Raw genomic sequence first — 21291 nt, 5'->3', positions numbered from 1 at the left:
GTCAGCTAGGGGAAGAAAATTAAGGGGTTGGGGGGAGCAGAGAGGGACGAAAGAACTGTAAGAACATGGGGTGAGCTGTGCAGGGAAAATAGTTGAGATCATTGGAGAGAGGGGGGGAGATCCAATAGGGGTATGAGGGAAGATGAGAAATTTGACAAGGAATTGGCTAGGGGAGAAGGCACCTGGAAGGCCAGGTAGACTGTAAGGATATTCAGGAAATAGCTTTCAGTGCAGTAACAGCTGGGAGGAAAGGTATCATAGAGGGAGAACATAACTCAGAAGGTAGCTCCAAGGGAGCATTGAGAGGTGGTAGAGATTGGTTAGTGGATGTTGCAGAAGTGCCAAGAAGCCCCTGAGATTTCTATAGGAGCAAGTTGGGATTAGGACCATCTGAGCAGGTAGGGTAGATCTAAGGTATTAGAGTACTGGTGTTTTGGGACAGTAATGGGGAATCGGGAAAGAAGGGTAGAAGGAATATAGGCAAGAGCTCCTCCCCCTCCTGCCCCCTTCCCCCCCCCCCGGTTGTGAAGAAGAAATATTGGGATTTCTGCCAGTCATACCGAGCAGGCAAGGCTTTGGAGTACTTGAGAGGGCCTGTGTTGTCAGAGGGCATTTACTGAGGACCTTGTAGTGGTCAGAAAAAGGTACTTTCAGAAGACTCAGTTTCTCGGAAGTTAAGCTATTTACTGTTAGGTTTTTATCATTTCTTTTGATTCACATTTAGTAATTGTGTCTATGTACCTTGATAATACTCTGGAGGGACCTCAGACAGGGTGAAATTAGGGGTTCTTTTCTGAGGTACCTTCAGATTGGAATGGGAAAGTTTAACAAAGCCTGTGATACTAAGGGTAGCGGGAAAAAAATGAAGACGGAATGTAGTGTGATGGATTTCTTTCTGTGTGTTGTCTACCTCCTCCTCCTTGCCCCTCTTAACAAAACTAGCCTTGGAACTTAGAATTTTAGTGGACGTATTTGATGGTATTGAGGTTGTCAACATGAATTTTCATTGGTGATAATTGATGAACAAGGCTGAAAAATATGAAGCTGGCTTTATTTCTGAGTGCAGGAACCTTGCTTGTCTGCATAAAAGGCTTAGGCCTTTTTTTTCTTTTTAAAATTGATTGCTTGAAGACTCCATTTATTGGTGTCTCAGTTTTCAGGGCAATTAAGTCCATCATTATATCTCAGGCTAATACAGAGATGAGCCCCAGCCTGGCTGCTTTATGTAAACAGAGAGATGTGAAATATTGAAATGTAATAAATATTCATCATAGAGATGATACCCTATTGATGCATTTTTTATTTGATTCTCCCCTTTCTCCTCTGCTTGATAAGCTGTAAGATAATGGTTCTATATTTCTATAGATTGAATTTCCTCTGAAAGGGATTTAGATGATTGGGATTCTGTCAAATGTGGACAAACAAGCTGATTGATGGATATTTGGGGGCTCAGTCACATAACAAGCCTAAGGAATGGAGGCTTCATTTCTATTTCAGTCCAGGACGGGATTTTGAAGCTCAGTGGCAGGTTCCTCATGACTGAGAAGCTGTGATGGAGGAAGGGAGAGGATATTGGAAGCATGTGAATGAAGGAAGAGGCATATGGAGGAAAACATTGCTCTGGACTTGATTGCTTGAATTGCTTTATTTCGTGAAATGTTAAATGTGAAGTGGTTGTTGATTAGAGCTCAACTGGAGGGAAAAATGGTGAGGGATGTAAAGAAAAGGAAATAAGCACCCTGGAATCAAAATCATTTTTATTCTTGCTCAAGTGCTGGGCTCTGGAGTGTAGCCATCAAATCATTTGACTTCACATTTACAGTTAAGAATGTAAAAATAAGCAATATTGTAAAGGTTTGCATTTTCATTGTATACGTTCAGAAATGAACAAAGTGACAGAAGGTCTTCCCATTTGAATCAAAATGTGCTCATTGGTTTAACAGTCCTTTATTAAGCATCTTCTATTTGTAGGGCCCTATGCTTGATGTTTGGGAGATGGAATGATGGCTCCCTTTTCCATTGTACTTTAATATTTACAAAATGTTTGCCTCGTGCCAGCCCTGAGAGATACGTGGTTGCTACAGTTGTTGTCCTCATGATATAGTTATATATCTGTATCTATATATGCATGTATATTGCTGTCAAGTCTATAGAGTTGAGGCTCATGACTTGCCCATGGTTGCAAGCAGACTTGAACCCTGGTCTACTGATTTAAAAACCTTTGTTTTTCCCCTACTTCTGGTCCTCGAGTTTTTAGTCTAGTAGGGGGAATAAGTCAGGGAAATGAATGTACCTTAACTGTATAGTAATAAAGAACAGAATAAGAGGGATCAAAGTATAATGCATATTATGAGGATCATAACCCTAGAGCTGAAGAGGCCATCTAATGCAACACTCATTTTACAAGTGAGCAAACTGAGACCTGGGAGGTTACATGACTTTTCCAAGGTCGTACAGGTAGTAAGCATTAGAGGTGGAATCTGAACTCAGAACATCTGCCTCCAGAGCCTACCATTTTTTGCACTGTAGTAGGCTGAGGAAGAAAAGATTATCTCTTACTGGAGAGATCCAGGAAGGCTTCATGGAACAGATGGTTTTAAGTTACTTATTTGAATAATAATAGCTAATATTTACATAGTTTTACATAATATTTACAAGGTTTTCAAAGTGCTTTACAGGTATTATTTCATTTGATTTTCTCAGCTGAATGAGATAGGTCCTCTTAATATCCCCATTTTATAGTGAAGGAGGCTGAAGCTGAGAGAGGTGACATGATTTCCATTGTCAGAGAGCTAGTAAATATCTGAGGCTGGATTTGAACTTAGTTCTTCCTGAAAGATGGGTAGTATGTCAGCAGGCAGACAGGGCTAGCCGGGAACAGGCTAGGTATTGGTAAGAGTGTGAGCAAAGGTGTGGAAGTGGGAAATTGTGTGCTATGGACCAGAGACAAGGCTGAGTGTAGGGCACTGTGCTGGGGAAGAATTGGAGAAATAAATCTGGGAAGGTAGGATGCTGTCACATTTTGAGGCCCATCAATGCCAGGTGATTTATTTGGGCTTTATTTGGTAGCCACTAGGGAGCCAATGAGTTTGGAGTAGAGGAAGCATGTGATCCAATCTGTGCATAAGGATTTCATCTGGCAGCTCTGGGCTAGATGGATTGGACAGGGAGGGACTGGAGGCAGAGAGGACCAGTTATGTATTTATTGTTTTACTCAATCTTTCCCTACTGTAATGATAAGTTTAAACAATTATTGATAAGTCAATGAGTATATAACCAGTACAAGTAATTCTGAACATGATTTTGTTTTAGGGTCCGAAAATTATTTCTTGTTTTTTTCTTTCTCCTATCTAGTGGTGGGATGATGCACTGTTTGAACCTCTGGTTTTTAGAGTTCAAAATAATAGGCTCACCAGAGAGATTTAGTGGCTCTCGTGGTTGCAGTCATCTGCAAGGTAGGACTTCAGTCCTATTTTCCTATTTTTCCAAAGCAGATAACTTCTGGGATATGCAGGTCTGGTGAGACATCTAACAGCAAAACATTGTGTATATTTCTGAAAATGATACTAACAAGTCACATTTGTCTAGAGCTTAACATTTACGATGTGCTTGTCTCAAAACACTTCTGCCACCTAAGTTTTGGTGAGGACTTTGTCACTGACACTGTCATCTTAGGCCTGCCATTTCCCTTCTCTGGGGGGTCAGTTTCCCTCTTTAAAAATGAAGGCCTTGGGCCAAATGATCTCTTAAGGACTATTTCAGCCCTAACATGCTAGCTTCTAAAGTCCCTTCCTGTGAAATCCAGCTGTTATTATTATGGACCTGCTATGTTCAAGGACTAGGTGCTTCTGGGGATAAAATCACCAAATGAGAGGGAGTCTCTGTCCTCAGAGTATTTACATTCTACGAGGAGTTTGAGTTGGCAAGTACAACCCATTCTTAATTACATCTGCTTTGTGGATAGTTTGGGGCTGGTTTATCCTCTTACATTTTTTTTCCCCTTTTGTTACCCAGCACCCTCCAGTGCTGCTTTCCACATCCATCCAACCAATAGGCCTAACATTTAAGAAGGTAAATTCGTTGCGATGGACCTATAGCACATTCCAAAGCCAAATAGAATCCTGGAACATTTGAGCTGGAAGGGCCTGTGGAGAATCGGCTGAGAGCAAACCCTTCATTTCACAGAGGAAACTAAGGCCAAGGGATGGAAGGAAGGAAGCAAGCAAACAATTAATTAAGTATCTTCTGAGTGTCCAGCACTGTGCTAAGTACTTTACAAATATTATCTTATTTGAGTCTCACCACAACCCTGCAAGGTAGGTGCTATTATTATCATCCCCATTTTACAGATGAGGAAACTGAGGCAGACGTGGTTGAGTGACTTGCCCAGGGTCTTGCACAGCTGATAAGTGTCTGAGGGTGAATTTGAACTCAGGTCTTCCTGACTCTAGACCCAGTGCTCTATCTGCTCAGCTACCTAGCTGCCCCCAGTTTCCCCCATACCCTCCACCCTGAGGAATGGGGAGGGTCAGAAGCTCATAAAGAAGGAGGCTGTGACTGGACACAAGGTGTCTTGATTCCCTGCACAGAACTTGTTCTGCTGTGTACCCATCTCACTGTATATATTCAGTGATGATGAACATAATGGCTTATGGGAGTAGTGTTTCCTGAAATTCTGACGGCATGAATTTTTTTTTTAAATGAAAAAGAAGAGAAAACCCCAAACCAAACATCTTTGGATGAACTGAACTACTCGCGGTACTTAATTGTAATTAAGTGCCCATTCCATAGGAACGTGGGCTCGTAGGCTTTAAATTGGTCATGTAATCCACCCCCTCTCATTCTTCAGCTGAGGAAACCGAGACCAAGAGAGATTACTCACCCAGGTGGGAAGAAAATTTGAGAGCTAGGATTCCAGCTCTCCACCATGTAGTGCTACTGCAGATCTAAAATCACTTTATATTGTATATATTTTGTATAACTTGGTTTGTTCATAAATAGTTACATTTTGATGTTTTTAGATATGTGAAGCCCAAGGAAAAAACAGGAAGGGAGAACATCATTTTCTTTGATTTCTCATGAACATAATGGATTTATTAAGTGCTTACTATGCACACAGGACTGTGCTAAACTCTGGTGATACAAATAGAAAATCAAGAGGGCCCTTGGTTTCAAGGAGCTCACATTCTGTAATTAGGGCAGAGGGCTCATGACACATACATTTTAGGACAAGATGGAGGCCAGCTGGGCCTTAAGGGACAATGACAGGCTAAATGACAAGACCTGAGAATCCCTTTAAAAAAGTCCTTATTTGGGCTTAGAGATTTCTTTTCCTGAGGTTTTTTTTTTAACTCCTTGAACTTTCACTTCTTTGGCACAGTTTTAATACTTTTTTTTTTTACAGTTTATAATTAATATATTTTATTATTAGTGAAAAGGGTGCTAATATTCAAACAATAATTATTTTGTAGGAACCATATTAAAAAAATAAAATGAAACAAACAAAATTGTTGTTTGTGATCCTTCTGAGAAAAGGGGAGAGTCAGGGTGGGCTCTTGGATTTGGAATCAGATGAACTCAGTTTGATTTGAGGCACTGCCACTTATCATTTGTGACATCATAAGCAAGATTTTTAAACTTTTTCACCACTGTTTCTTCATCTTCAATATCAGTGGGTTAGACTAGAATTCTGTGGACCCTTAAAATTCTTAATGTATGACCCCAATAGATTTTTTTTCCTATTTTTTTTTATGAACAACTTCTTTTCTTTTTTTCTTTTTTTTTCCATATGCTTTTGAGTTGAAAATTTTTCTCCCTTTTCCTCCCCCCCCATCCTCCCCAAGACTGCGCACAATCTGATATAGGCTTTACATTTACATACCCATTAAACATATTTTCACATCAGTGAAGTTGTAAATACAAATTAAAACCAATAGGAGGAACCATCAGAAAGATGAAACGAAACTCAACAGAAGGTAAAAATAAGTGATAGCGATTCGACTTCCATAGTTCTTTCTTTGGTGTGGACAGCATTTTCCATCCCGAGGCCTCTGGAGATGTCTTAGATCCTCGTAATGCTGAGAAGGGTTCAGTTTAACAATCTTAGTCATTGAATACTTTTCTTTCTAACATAAATATTAGCAAACAATCTTTCAGAATCAACACAACTGTGTATAGAATCACAGTGAAGGAATAGAAAATATCACATTTTGCTGCACTTTTTTTTCCCCCTTCACCCCACTACCTAAGGCTTCCTGGAGGAGGTAGCACCAGAACAGGCCTTGAAGGGAAGGAGGGACTTTTACAGATAGGAATGAGAGGGCAGCAGGCCATTCCAGCCATGGGGGCCAGTGGAAGCAAAGGCCTGAGGATGGGAGAAGACAGAGTAGGAACACAGGACAGAGAATGGTCTGCTGTGGTTAGTGTAGAGCACAGGAACAGGAGTGGTGGTTGGAGCCATGTTGTGGGGGCCTTGAATGTCAGGATCAGGGTTTTGATTTTGATTCCTTAGTCAGTGGAGATCTGGGTTTGGAGTTGGAGAGCCTGGATTTCAATCCTAGCATTGCCATGTTCAGCCTTTGTGAGGTTGGACAAGTCATTTAACCTTTCTGTGTCTTTTTTACTCTGTTTACGGATGAACTGTAATTATTATAACTACTTTGAATGGAAGGTCTTCTGCAGTTGTTCCATTTCTTTTTTCCCATTGCAGAACTCACTTTCATCCACCTTGTAAAGGTATCTGGGTCCCTTTCTTGTGTACATATTGTTGGGTTTTCCTGGGCTGTGTTTTTTCTGCTGTAGACATTTTAAAGGGCCAGCCTGGGCTCTGTGTTTTCTGTTACTTCATTCTTCAGTGACAGTCTCGATGATGATCTTCATTTGTCTCATCCCGCCCTTCAGGCTCCAGCATTTCTGCTCAGGCATATGGTTCTCCCAGAGTCTTTTCTTCCTTGTGGCTTTTCTGAACATGCCAAACACTTTTTCATTTTCATTTCCAAGGTAGTGTCTTGGTTATACCTGAGGGCTCAGGGCCCCAAAATAGAACTGAATATAATCAGTCTTCATGACTAGAATTGACCTTCAGATAGCCTTTGCTCTTTTCAGAGTAACTTTGCTACCCTGTCTGATATTGTTAATGGGTTCTGCTAATGGTCTGAGGATCGTGGAATTTAGAGCTAGAAGGAATCTTAGCAATAGTCTTGTAACTTGATGTTATACATGAGAAACAGAGGCACAGAAAGATTTAGTTACTTGCCCAAGCACACACACAAAGTTACACACAAAGTAAGTAGCAGAGCTAGAATTAACCTCATAGGAAAAGTATATGGGACATTTGACCCAATGGTATTACGGTGGGGTTTTGGAGCATACATTGGGGTTTGATTATATTATACTTGTACAGGTTTGAATGTAGTTCATATTTCCTTCCACATCTGGCTCATATCAAGCCTATGATTTGTACTTGGTGCATAACTCAATGTTTCAGAGAGATCTTATTTTAAGAGTGTGTTCTATATTCAGTATTAATGACATTGCAAAATGCTGTTAAAGGGCAACATTATAGGAGGCAGAGTTGCATAGTGGATAGAGTTCCTACCTTTTAAGTTAGAAAGACCCGAGTTCAAGTCTGGCTTTTGACACATATTGACTGTGTGACCTTGAGCAAGTCATAGCCTCTCAGTACCTCAGGTAATTCACCAAGGCTATAAATTGCAGACAAAGTGGGGATCTGTATCAGTAGAGGGAATTTCATTGCTGGAGTTCCCTAGCTCAGCAAGATCACAAGCATATCCCCCCCCCCCCAATTATGGAGTGTGAATGTACATATCCTTTAATTCTTAGTGTCTAGCCTAGTGTTTCACATATAGTAAGGCATCATAGCTTGGTGGAAATACTTGCCATTTACTAGCACTTAATAAATGCTTGTTGAATGAATGATGTGGCTGGGTGGGTATTATAATCTCCATTTACAAATAGTCAACAGTTGGCAATCATTTATTAAGGCCTTATTATGTGTTGGCTACTGTGCTAAGTGCTGAGGACACAAAAGGCAAAAGACAGGGTTTCTATCCTCAAGGTGCTCGTGTTCTAGTGAGGAAGGGAACACACAAATAACTATGTACATCTGAGATCTCTAGAAAACCAAAGGGAGAGTAATCTCTGAGGGAGGCGTGGGGGAGTGGAAAGGCTTCTTAAACTTTTTCCACTAGAGACTCCTTCAGCACTTCTTAAACTGTGGTCGAGACCCCATGGGGTTGTGACCTACAGTTGAAGAAGTGCTGGAGAGCACCAGATCGCAGAGAATGTGCATCTGGAAAGGTAGAAAGGGGCCAGGTTATGAAGGGCTTGAAAAACTTAACAGAGGTTTTCGTATTTGATCCTAGAGATAATAGGGAGAGACTGAAGTTTATTGAGTGCAGGGTTGGGCTGTGTGTGTGTGCGCGATGTTGCAGGGGGAGTGACATAGTCTTACCTGGGCTTTAGGAGATCATTCTGGCAGTTGAGTGGAAAATGGACAGAAATGGGAAGAGACTGGAGGCAGGGAGACCAGTAACCTGACATGAGGGGATCAGGGTCTGACCTAGGGGCGTGACTGTGAGGAGAGAGAAGGAGACATACAGAAAAGACGTTGGGAAGGTATGAAAATGACAGGACTTGACAGTGGATTGGATGGGTGGGGTAAATGTGAAAGAGATGCTGAGGATGCCGTGAAGTTGTGAGCCTGGTGTTCCCTAGTGTAGCAATGCTGGGAAGAGGGGAAAGATAATGAGTTCTGTTTTGTCTTTGAGATACTTAAGGGATATGCAGTTCAAGCTGTCCAAAAGGCAGTTTGGTGATTTGAGATTGTAGCTTTCTAGAAAATGAGCCTGAGGGGCAGCTAAATGGCACAGTGGATAGAGCACCAGCCCCGGAGTCAAGAGGACCTGAGTTCAAATCCAGCCTCAGACACTTATTAGCTGTGTGACCCTGGGAAAGTCACTTAACCCCAAGTGTCTCCCCCCCCAAAAAAAAACCCAATGAAAAGAAAGTGAGCCTGGGAGAGTATTTAGTGGAAAGAATGCTGGATTTGTAAACATAAGACCTAGTTTCAAATCCCAGCAATGTTGCTTTCTACCTGTTTGACATCAGGCTGGTGACTTCCTTTGCAAAATGAGGAAGGTTGGGCTGGACAGCTGCTGAGGTCCCCTGTCCGGTGTAAGTATGCTCTGCTAATGAGTGGCTGAGTCTTCTGGATAATTGGTGTTCTTCCCTCTTTACCTTGCTGCTTTTTTTACAGTTAGCTGCTATTGACCGAACACTTAGTGTAATTCTACGAAGAATGTTTACATCTTGCATTTACCAAACACCTTAGCATATATGAACCCTGTGGGACAGGGAGAGCAGGTCTTATTATCCTTCTATTCCAGACCAGGAAACTGCAGCTCAGAAAAGCTAAATGACTTGTACAAGGTCACACAAGTCACAGAGCCAGTCCTTCAACCTGGGTGGGGAAAAGAAATGTAAGATGGGGACCTTGTCCTCGAGAAACCCAGAGACCTCTAGGGATTTAAGACATCTTTACAAGGATACAAGTAGTAGGACAAGGAGGCTATGTTTCCTTTTCTGTGGAGAGAAAGTTGATTTGATTAAAGTTCTTTGAGTACAGGCTTCTGAAAGCAAGCACAGGCATGGGTCTTTTCTTCAGCCTGTAACCTTTGTCTCTCTGTTAGAGAAATAACCAGCCTCAGGTCCTATCTGAGAGAAACCGATTGAAGTGCCTTTTTGGGAACCATGACAGCAGGCCAAGGTTTTTTTGGGAGCATGGCAGTCCTCTCAGCCATGAGGAAAGGACCTCAGCAAGGAGGAAAATGTAAATGAAAATAATGTCTGGAGCTAGGGCACTTTGTACTATTTCTTGGTTTAGAATGCCTCTGCATGGGTCTGATCTTTCCATGTGCTGATGAGAAAGAAGAGCATGCTGCCAAGCTAAACACAACCCATGGTGCTAAACTTGACTTGTTTTACACTATAGGGTCCCCAACCAGTAAATTGGGATTTACTGATGGTTCTTCCATTAAGTTGCTGCCATCACTTCCCTTCTCATAGAGCCATTAAATCCCAGAATTTTAGAGCCAGAAGGGACATTGGAAACTGTCCTGTTCAAACTTTGCATTTTATATAGGAGGAAACTGAAGCCCAGAAGGGCCTAGCCCCAACTCCAAGAGGGGAAAGGGACTGACTGGTCAGGCTATGCCAAGTTCTTTTGAATGCTATGTGTCAGAGCTTGGCGTGGAATACCCTTGTTCTGGTAAACCAGCTTTTGGACTTGGCCAAGGTCACCCAGAGTCTATTCTTCTTCCCCTTGGTTCATTCAATATTCAGTGTTCTTTGGGTAAACATCAGTTAAGTGCACACTGTGTGTAGCTGTTGGGGAAGACCTCGGTTTAAATTCCTTCTCTTATTGTTACTAACTATGTGGCCATGGGTAACAGTCATGAAACATCTCTTTGCTTCAGTTTTCTTTCTTTTTTTTTAGTCTTCAGTTTATTTTTAAAAAACTTAATAATGTTTTATTTTCCCCCAATTACATGTAGATAGTTTTCAACATTCACTTCTATAAGATTTTGAGTTCTCTCTATCTCTCCCCTTCCCCCACTCCCAAGATGGTGTGTAAATTGATATAGGCTATACATATATATTCTTATTAAAACTATTTTCACATTAGTCATGTTGTAAAGAAGAATTAGATACAATGAGAGAAACCACGAGAAAGAAGAAACAAAAAAAAAAGAAAAAAGAGAGAGCAAATAATATGCTTTGATCTGCATTCAGACTCCATAGTTGTTTTTCTGGATGTGGACAGCATTTTCCATCATGAGTCCTTTGGAGTTGTTTTGGATTCTTGCATTGCTAAGAAGAGATAAGTCTGTCAAAGTTAGTTGTAGAATATTGTGGCTGTTACTGTGTACAATGTTCTCCTGGTTCTATTCACTTCACTCAGTATCAGTTCATTCAAGTCTTTTCAGGTTTTTCTGAAGTCTGCCTGCTCATCATTTCTTATTGCACAATGGTATTCCATTACATTCATATACCACAACTTGTTCAGCTGTTCCCCAATTGATAGGCATCCCCTCAATTTCCAGTTCTTTGCCACCACAAGAAGAGCTGCTAATAGATATTTTTGTACATGTGGGTCCTTTTCCCATTTGTATGATCTCTGGGATACAGACCTAGAAGTACTGTTGCTGGGTCAAAGGGTATGCCCATTTTTGTAGCCCTTTAGGCATAGTTCCAAATTACTCTCCAGAATGGTTGGATCAGTTCAGAACTCCACCAATGATGCATTAGTGTTCCAATTTCCCCACATTTTCTCCAGCATTTATCATTTTCCTGTTTTGTCATGTTAGCTAATCTGATAGGTGTGATGCAGTACCTCAGAGTTGTTTTGATTTGCATTTCTCAAATCAATAGTGATTTGGAGCATTTTTTCATATGACTATAAATGGCTTTAATTTCTTCATCTAAAAAATGCCTGTTCATATCCTTTGACCATTTATCAATTGGGGAATGAGTCACAATCATGTTAAACACATTTCCACATTAGTCATGTTGTGAAAGAAGAATCAGAACAAAAGGGAAAAACCATGAGAAGGAAAAAAACAAAAAACAACAAAAAAAGAGAAAATAGTATGCTTCGATCTGCATTCAGAGTCCGGAGTTCTTTCTCTGGATGTTTGCCTCAATTTTTTTTTGTCTAAAATATAGAGGGTATTATTTGCACTGCCTACCAACTTATGCGGTTTTTGTGAGAAAAGTATTTTGTAAATGTTAAGACAGTGTATAAATGTGGGCTATTTTTGCCTGCAGACCTTAATTATACAGAAAAGACGTGATGGTGGAAACGAGCATAGAAAGAAAGGGACCACATAGGAGATGTAATATGGAGGTAGTTTCAACAGCACTTTGCAGTTTATTGGATATGGGAGGTGAAGGGAAAGAGAAAGAGTCAAAGATAACACCAACTTTTCCAATATGAGAGATTGGCTGGTGGTGCCAGTAACAGAAAAGAAAGTTGGCCTTGAGAGGGAGAAGGTTGGAATAGTGGCTGGATGGTATAAGAAGGCTCAAAAGAAAATTATTATCATTATTTTTTAGGACTGTGGAGACTTGAACATACCTGTGGGCATGTGGGAGAGATGGGAATGTCCCCAGAGTAAAGCTTTGGGGACGGGGTAGTAAAGGCTGGCTTCAAAGGGGCATAGGTGGAGGCAATAGCCTGGACAAGGAATGGGAGACCCTCTTCCTTTGAGGCTAGAGGGAAGTAGGAGAGAGTGGGAAAAGACATTGAACAGCTTTCAGGATAAGTTTGTGTTATGAAATATTTAGTGCATTAAACATCCGTGGTGATTGCTAAGCTGCTTGTATCTTTTGTATTAATGACAACCTTACTGTTTTTACAAAGTACTTTCACAATTACATTGTCTTTATCCTTGTTAGCTGCTGAATAAAGATCAAGCTGGTCTTTGGGGTATCCCAAATGCAACTATATTTTGGGTATAACTGTAGCTTACTTTTAAAAAAATGTTCCATTTTAAAAACTAAGTCAATACATGGTACCCAGGACTCCCAAGTATAGATCAGTGACCCCCATCTCTATTTGAGCTTGACACCATTGCCCTAGTCTATCGCCTCTCTGCTAAGGGGTGGGAAGAATGCTTTATCATTTATCTTGTGAAGTTATGACTTTCGTGGGTTTATTTTATAGCCTGCTACTTTACTGAAGTTATTGTTTCAATTAACTTTTGGCTGAATATTGTTCTCTTAGTGAACTGTCATACCATCTACAAAAAGTGATAATTCTTGTTTACTCTTTGCCTATATTGATTCTTAATTTCTTCTTTTTTAATATCTTATTGCTATAGCTTAGCTTTCTTTTCAGTTCAACAACCATTTGTCAACTGCTGTATACAAGGACCTGTGCTGGGACGGGGAATACAAAAATAAAAATATTGTCGTCCCTGATTTAAGGTAGTTTGTGTTTTTTTTAAGTAGGGGGAAATTGGACTTAGAACCAAATATGTATGACCCATGGTAGAATGTGATAAGGGTAGAGGAGAAATCCAGACAACGTGCTCCAAGAAAATTTCAGGAGGAAGAAATTGCTTGTTGGGGAGGAGTTAGAGACCAGGAAGTCTTCTTGTAGAAGGTGGCACATTTGGTGGACCTTAAAAGTAGCATTTTGATAGCTGAAGTGTGAGAGCAGTAGGTCCTGGGCATTGGGTAATGTCTTTTTTGTGTGTGTGTGTGAGTGAAATTTTTATTTTACATATTATATCTAGAAGCAGATACATAAGTTCTTATACAATTATTTTCCAAAAATGCACAAGAAATTACTATAATTTTGTTTACAAACCAAAACACATATTAAAATCAATGAACTTTGGATAATTCTCATTCTGTGGTGTGCTCAATACAAATGGTACACACCTGCTTTGAAACATATGGAATAGTGTAAACTACAGCAATCTGGATTGCAAGTATTAATTTTATGTCACTCCATCACCACTATAAAATTACTTTAACCCAACATGTGTACTTAATATAAAATTCTATAAGAATTTTTCATGATGGGTAGTTGTAGAGTTTAGAACACTTTTTCGGATACAGCAACTACACATTTTTCCATGTTATGATTAACTATTAATAAAAAAGATGTGTATAAAAACATTATTTACAGGATTAAAAAAGTATTAAAAAAATTCAAGTTTGTGATTACTACCATACCAATAATTTTAGTTTAGGATTTTAAAGTTATTCCCGGAACAAGAGATTGTTCCTTGTTTGTATATTCAACAATACTATCTATTACTGGTAGTGTGATTCCATTTTCAAATTCATAATTCACATACTATGAAATTCAGTTAGGGTTAAAATAAAAATTATTCTTCTGATTCAGTCATAAAGTAATATTTCTTATAATGAAAACTATGAAATATACAATATTTTAAAACCAATTATATTGAAATAGTTATCAAAATATTAAAAAAACAAGTTCATCGACCCCAGGTTAAGAACCCTGGCTTGAGTCAGAAATACTCTCTCCTGCTTTGAATTTCACATTGCATTTCTTCTGTGAGCTGACTCTGTGTTGTTTTGTGTTGTAGTTATGTGTGTATGTGTCTTATCTCCATACTGATCTGTAAGCTCCTTTAGAGTAAGAATCCTATCTTGTTCATTTTTCTTTTTCTTTTCTCTTCTTTTCTTTTCTTTTTTTTTTTTTTTTGGTTAGGCAGTGGGGTTAAGTGACTTGGCCAGGGTCACGCAGCATTTTTATTTTTCCCTAGTGCTTTGTGCATTGTCCTGTCTGCACAGGTACTTGAGTATTTGTGTAATAGTTAGTGTATCCTCAATGTATGGTTGAAGAAACTGAAGCTCAGTGAGGTCAAATGATTTGCCCAGGATCATATAGCTAATAAGTGGTAGATTAAGGACTGTCACTTAATCAGGTCTTTTTTCCCCTCTAAGTTTAATGAGAGTACATGGAAGCTTTTACTTATATTTAGAAATATTCTAAGGATTTTAGTAACTTATTACATGCTTTAATAATTAATATTGTGTATTGCGATTAATTCTTACAAGTGAAATTATTGTAATCATGATTTCAAGACTTTTTAGGTGTTGTTTGCTCTGAACGGTTCTGAGCTTTAAAAGATGTGATATAACCATGCTAAATAATAGCTCTACATAAAGTGCCACTTATATAGTCATGCTATTAGTTCAGTTCATTTATTCAGCAAACATTTATTATGGACCTAATACATACAATGCAATGTGTTCAGCTTTAGGGAATATGTCCATACTCATCTTGGAGAATTGACAGTCTGTTGGAGGTGTTCGGTATGTCATTGCTTCTGCCACTGCTGATCCTCGTCTGTGGGAATGGCAAGCTCAAAGTCTGCCCGGCTGGTACAATTCAGGCTGGACCTGACCATTAATTTCTCATATTTTGCTTTCCAAATCTGGTGTGTGCTGTGTGTGACCTCTGGCATAGGCCTTTGCGGGTGCCTCCACATGCCATGCAAGGGGAGGAAATCCAAGACCAAATGTTATGAATACTTCTGCCGTCCTGTGCCTTTCAGCCTGAGCTGGTCTCTCTCCTGTGTGGATTTGATTCACTCTCATCACAACATCCTGATTTAAACAAAGAGTACTCTTAAACCATCAAGAATAAGCTGCATTTTGCGTACAAACCAGTTGTCCACATATCAGTTCCCTTTCAGCTTGCTGGAAGCATTCGATCCTTTAGTGGACAGGTGGGTACAATTAACTGCTCAGAAAACCAAAGGTTCTAAACTCTGTCAGTGAAAGCTTTAAGGAACCTTTCCCAGGCTGTGTATGCCACAAGTCTGCTCTCTTCCACTCTCAGCCTGTAGCACTGTAATCTCCAGACAAGGGGACTGAGGGGAATGTAAGAAATAGCAGAATGTGACTTGGAGGGGAATACGGTGTTCTGGTACATAAGACAGACTCCCTCTCCCGGCTTTGTGCATTAGCACAGGCTGTCCCCACACTTGGAGTTCAGCTCCTCAGAACCTCAGAACTCCTGTCTTCCTCCAAGGCTTGGCTTAGGTGCCACTTCCTCAGGGAAGCCTTCCGTGATTCCCCAGTTGGCACAGCATGTTCCCTTCTCGGATGATCTTGAATTTCTTTTAAATGTTTGTAGCGTGTCATCCCAGTATTATAGCGTAGGTTCTTTGAGGACAGAATTTGCTTTGTTTTGGTCTTTATATTCCCAGCTTGTTAATGGGGCTATGTGTGTACAAGGTATATATGTTCAAGCAGGTTCTTTTTTTTTTTTAGGTGAAGTTTTATTTATTCTCTGTGTATAGTCAAGTTAGTAAGCTCTTATTAAGTGCCTTCCATATGCTAGGATAGAATGAGAATTATAGGAATTTGCAACTGGAAGGCACTTTTTTAAAAATTAATTTGTTTTGATATATCAACCATCATTTCCACAAGCTTTTGAGTTTTAAATTTGTCTCCCCCCCCCCCTTCCTCCCCAAGACAGCACACAATCTGATATAGGCTATACATATACATTCCTATCAAACATATTTTCACATTAGTCAGGTTGTAAGGAATAATTAGAACCAATGGAAGGAACTACAAGAAAGAGGAAACAAAGCAAAACAGAAGAAAAAAAAGAGCGGATAGTATGCATTCAAACTCCATAGTTGTTTCTTTGGATGTGGGTAGCATTTTCCATCATGAGATCAAGCAGGTTCTTACTTGATGTTTGTTGAATTAAGCTGAATAAGGAGGAACTCGTTTCCAGCTAGATAAATACGAGAAGACTTCATGTAAGGGGTTTGGTGTTTGAATGGCATCTTGAAGCATGTATGATGTCAACAGGTAAACATAGTTTGATATAGATTTAGGGCTGGGAGGGACTTTGGAGGTTACTTAGTTCACCTCTCATTTTATAGACAGGTTTGTGGGCAGGATCCCAGGCCTGGAGAACTTAGACAATGAGATAGGACAATGTGGGAAATGTCTGAGGGATTGCAACTGGTCCTTGAAGAATACAAAAAGTGTAGAGTATATGCAGAAGGACAATTTGAGCTGAAACTAGAAAGGTATGTTGGAGCTAGAGTATGGAGGATCTTCATTGCCAGGGTAAAGAGCTTATTGTATGGCTAATAAGGAGCTGCTGAAAGAGTGAGTGAGCAAAGGAGAGACATAATCAAACCTGGTTGTAGGAACGTGATTCTTAGTATATGGAAGAAGAAAGGCCAAGGAGACTCTGGCTGCCAGGAGACTGGTTTTGAGACTTTTGTAATGTCATTCAGGCCAGTTGGTTGAGAGTTTACCATAGCAGAAGCTGTAGGGACAAATAGGAAGGGCTGGCATTTAAGTCAATTGAAGTCACAGATTATTAGTACAAAATTTTGTAGTTTGTGTTTTACCAAAGGGCCCAAGAATATGCTGTTATTTGTTGTTTGACTAGGGCTTCTTCCCAAGCTTCTTAATGATGAATTTGCTGAGATAGCCATTTAAGAGATCTAATTAACCTTAGAGACCTAATTCTCCTATTAATTTTTGTTCTAGACTTGTGATTTCATGGGTATAGAGAACTTCCATTGAGGAAACACTGACTACCAGCAAAGATCTGCAGCTATGTTTAGAGAGTTGCATGGGGGCACTGAGAGGTTAAATGATTTGCCAATGTTCACAAGGGCAGTGAGTGGCAGAGACAGGACTTGAACTCAGGTTATTCTCAGACCATGGCCAGCTCTCTTTCCACTGTGCCACATTGCCTACACTTCTACTGTGCTCTCTGGAGTGCTTGCTCCATAGGTAATAAACTTGCTTTCATCTTATATCTTTTCCTTTCCCTCTTTTTCCATCTTCTGGCCCTCATTGAGACCTGGGTTCCTTCTGATGACACAGTTTCTCTGTCTACCCTTTCCATCACTGTTTACACTTTAACTAATAACTCTTGACTCACTAGTTGATTGATGTAGGGGAGTTGGAATAACCCCTTGCTTTCCATGGCCACTTCCAAACTCATGCTCTACTACCATCACTTAGTAACCTCTATTCGTTTGAGGTTCATTCCATCCGTATCTACCATCCAGTCAAAATTCTCATTAAATATTGTCTACCTAGTTGTTTACATGTTGTCTTCCCTGTTAGACTTTGACCTCCTTGAGAGCAGGGACTACTTTTTATCTTTCTTTGTATCTCTGTTGTTTAGCGCAGTGCCTGACATGTAAGAGGTGCTTAATAAATGTTTATTGATTAACTTCCCCTTAAATTGTGTATTAATGTACTCAGTGATCTGGGATTTGTTACTCTGATCATCCAGTATGGGAAGTGGAGAGAGGGTTAGACTTCGAATCGGAAGAGCTAGGTGCAGGTCCTGGTTCTCCCAGGCCTAGCTTTGCCTTCTTGGCCAAGTCCCATCCCTTCTCTTGCCTTCCATTTACTCATCTGTAAAATGACGGGATTGGGTTAGAAGATTTCTGAGGCTCTTTTCCATGCTGACATCCTGTGATTTTAGCAGTTTATAGCTTCAAAACATCTTTTCTGGGACAAAAAGCAGAAGTGTGTGTATGCGCATATATATATACACACACACACACACACACACACACATATACATACACATACATATATACACACATACACATACATATATACACACATTATATATACACACATACACACATAAACTTCTTGACATTCACTGGAAGTCCTCTACAATCTTGTGAAACCCTGCCTTGACCATTTTGTTTTGTACTGTTTCCTTCCATGTACTCTGCATTACAGCTAAATTGAGCTACGTACCTATCCTGTACACGTCCCATATTTCCTCTTACCTTCTTTTGATTACATTATTCCCTAAGTTTGGAATGTATTCTATCCTTCCCCATTTGTTGAATTCTTATCCTTCCTTTAAAGCCTAACTCAGATGATACTTCTTAAACTGTGTCTTCCTTGACCCTTGTCAGTAATGACTGATCTGTCCTCGAACCTCAAGGAGCCCTTTGCCTTATCTCTGTCTTAACATGTTAATCATGTATGTCAATACTCCTGCTATTAGACTGTCAGTGCAGATATGGACTATGTCAATTATCTAAGCCTTTTATCTCTAATCCTACCCGAAGTACAGTATCACATAGAATGGATGTTTAGTAAATTGCTTGTTAAATTCAGTAGGTGTCTGCTGTCTCTGAAGATGTCTCATGAAAGTGACTTTTGATCTGGGGAACAGGTATGCAGTTTAGCCTGCACCAGTCAGTGTAAGGCCAACAGTCCAAGTTTATAGGTTATTTTATGCTAATTACATTTTAGGTTGGCTTTTTCCTACTGACATTTAGGGAAGCACTTTAATTGTATTGGCGTCATCTTTCCAAAGCACATTTAGGATTACTTCTGAGGTTTCAGCCTAACTCAGCTGAGTTGACAGTACATTTCAACCATAGTGTGTAGATAGTTATTAACTTCAGTCAAATTGGGTCCCTCTCCTGACTTGGCCTTTCTGATCCTTTTTCTTAGAACCTTCTATTATGTGTTGATTTATTCACTCAGCAAATATTTGAGTGGCTACTGTGTTGTAGGTGCTGTGGGAGCTACAGTGTATTGGGCGGGGGAATAAGATGTATAATGACAGTAGCTTGTATTTGTGTCAGAATCAGAGAATTTTAGAGCTAGAAAGGATCTTGGTGGCTACAATTCCCTCTATAACACAAATAGACTTTGCTGGAAGAACTCTTAATGAGAGGGAACCCACTATCCCCTGGGACAGCCCATTCCACTTCTGCATAGCTCTAACTTTTGGTAAGTTTTTGGCTGTTATTATGCCTAAATGTATCTCTTTATCTTTTATATATTTCTTCCAGGCTTGCCTTTTGGACCTGAACAGTACTTAGCTAATTCTTCTTTCATGTTTCAGCTCTTCCAGTAATCGAAGGTAGCTATCATGTTCCCTCTATGTCTTAACTTCTTCAGGCAAATCATTTTTAGCTCCTTCATCAAGACTTCGTATGGCATGAACTCATAGACTTTTCACTATCAGTAGCCTTCCTAAAATACGGTGCCCCCAACTGAGTACAGAAATCCAGGTGTGTGACCAGGGCAGAGGATATCACTCCTTTATTCCTGAAAAGCATGCATTGGTGAATGCAACTTAAGACTGTGTTAACTTTTGTGGCCACCATTTCTCACAGCTGACTCATAGTTCACTTGCTGACCACTAAGATCCTCTAGATCTTTTTTAGTGAACTATCTTTCAGTCATGTGACTTTTGTCTTATACTTGTGAAATTCATTTTTTTAACCAAAGTCCCAGCACTTTACCTTTATCCTTATTAAATTTAATCTTATTAATTCAGTTAAATGGCCATTTACTTAAAAGATATTACTATCTCTTGTTTTTATTGTGCCAGCATTTTCCCTTGTATCCATCCTCCTCCCCCATCCCAGACAGCCATCCCATATAACAAAGAATATATTTTTAAAAGAAAAAATTAAAAGTGAAAAAATGGTTAGAATCAATCAATACATTGAGAAAAAATCTTACACTTTGTGCAAAGTTCCATGCTTGTGGACCTCCTACCTTTTCAAAGGAATGGTGGAGGGGTGTCTTCTCTTATCTCTTTTTTGAGGCCATACTTGCACTTTGTAATTTTGAAACAGTCACTTTTGGTTATTTTGGTGGTGGAGGTTCTTTCCACTTACGTTGTTGTAGTCATGTATATTGTTTTGCTGGCTTTGCTTACTTTACTCTGCGTCAGTAAGTCTTTCCATGTTTGTCTCTCTTCATAATATTCGTTGTTTCTTACAGCACAATAATTTTCATTATGTTTATATACCACAGTGTGTTGAGCCATTTTCCAGTTGATGGGCAGGTGCTTTGTTTCCAGCGCTTCGCTACCACAAAAAGTGCTGTTATAAATATTTTGTTGCAATATAAAGACTTACTTTTTATCATTAACCTCCTTGTATGCCTAGTCATGGAATCTCTGGGTCAAAAAATGTGAACATTTTGGTTTTTTTTCCAATATGCATTTACTAGGCACCTATTAGGTGGCAGGCTCCATGCCAGGAATTTGGGATGCAAAGATAAAAACCAAAGTATCCCTTTCCCTCAATAAAGTATAGTCAAAAAACCCAAGTCTTGAGTTAAATTCATCCCGCTATTCTAGCCAGATGGGGTCTTTTTGAAGCCATCCTTTCTGTCTGGTAGAGAGCGCTTCCTCCCAACTCTGTGGTGTTTACAAGTTGGGTAAGTGGAGCATCTGTGCTTTTACCGAAGTCATTGATAAAAATATGAAACAACACAGAACCAAGTGGCAATAGATCCCGGGACACTTGCCTGGAGATCTTCCAAGTTGATATTGAGCCATTAATGACTAATCTTTGTTCTAGTGGTTTAACCACTTCCAAATCCATAAGAACTGTATTATTGCTTAGTCCACATCTGCCTGTGTTTTCCACAAGATTAGCATTAGTGTCTTTGTCAAATGTAAAATCTAGGTAAACTATATCCACTGTATCCCTCCCACCCCCACCCAGCGAGCTTAGTAACCTTATTTTGAAAAAGCAAATAAGGAACACTTGACACACTAGCTGTGTGACCCTGGGCAAGTCACTTAACTCCAATTGCCTTTAAAAAAAAAAAGGAAGGAAAACCCCTCCAAATACTTATAAAAAATGGCTCTAAACAAATTCTAAAGCAGCAAAACCCACAAAAAGACAGAGTGAAGCAAATTTACAGCCCAAGACAACCTGGATGATTGATTGGAAA

General features: G+C 39.7%; 1 protein-coding gene across 6 annotated transcripts in view; it reads left to right on the top strand.

Moving 5' to 3' along the window:
* FAM168A (family with sequence similarity 168 member A) overlaps positions 1-21291 on the top strand; it is a 200096-nt gene that overhangs the window by 6634 nt on the left and 172171 nt on the right. The window lies entirely within an intron of this gene.

The sequence above is a fragment of the Phascolarctos cinereus genome, unplaced genomic scaffold (genome assembly GCF_003287225.1).
Source record: "Phascolarctos cinereus isolate Bilbo 61053 unplaced genomic scaffold, phaCin_HiC Scaffold_726;HRSCAF=1367, whole genome shotgun sequence".
Taxonomy (NCBI): domain Eukaryota; kingdom Metazoa; phylum Chordata; class Mammalia; order Diprotodontia; family Phascolarctidae; genus Phascolarctos; species Phascolarctos cinereus.
Note: the sequence above shows the minus strand (reverse complement) of the source record. Positions and strands in the feature narration are given on the sequence as shown.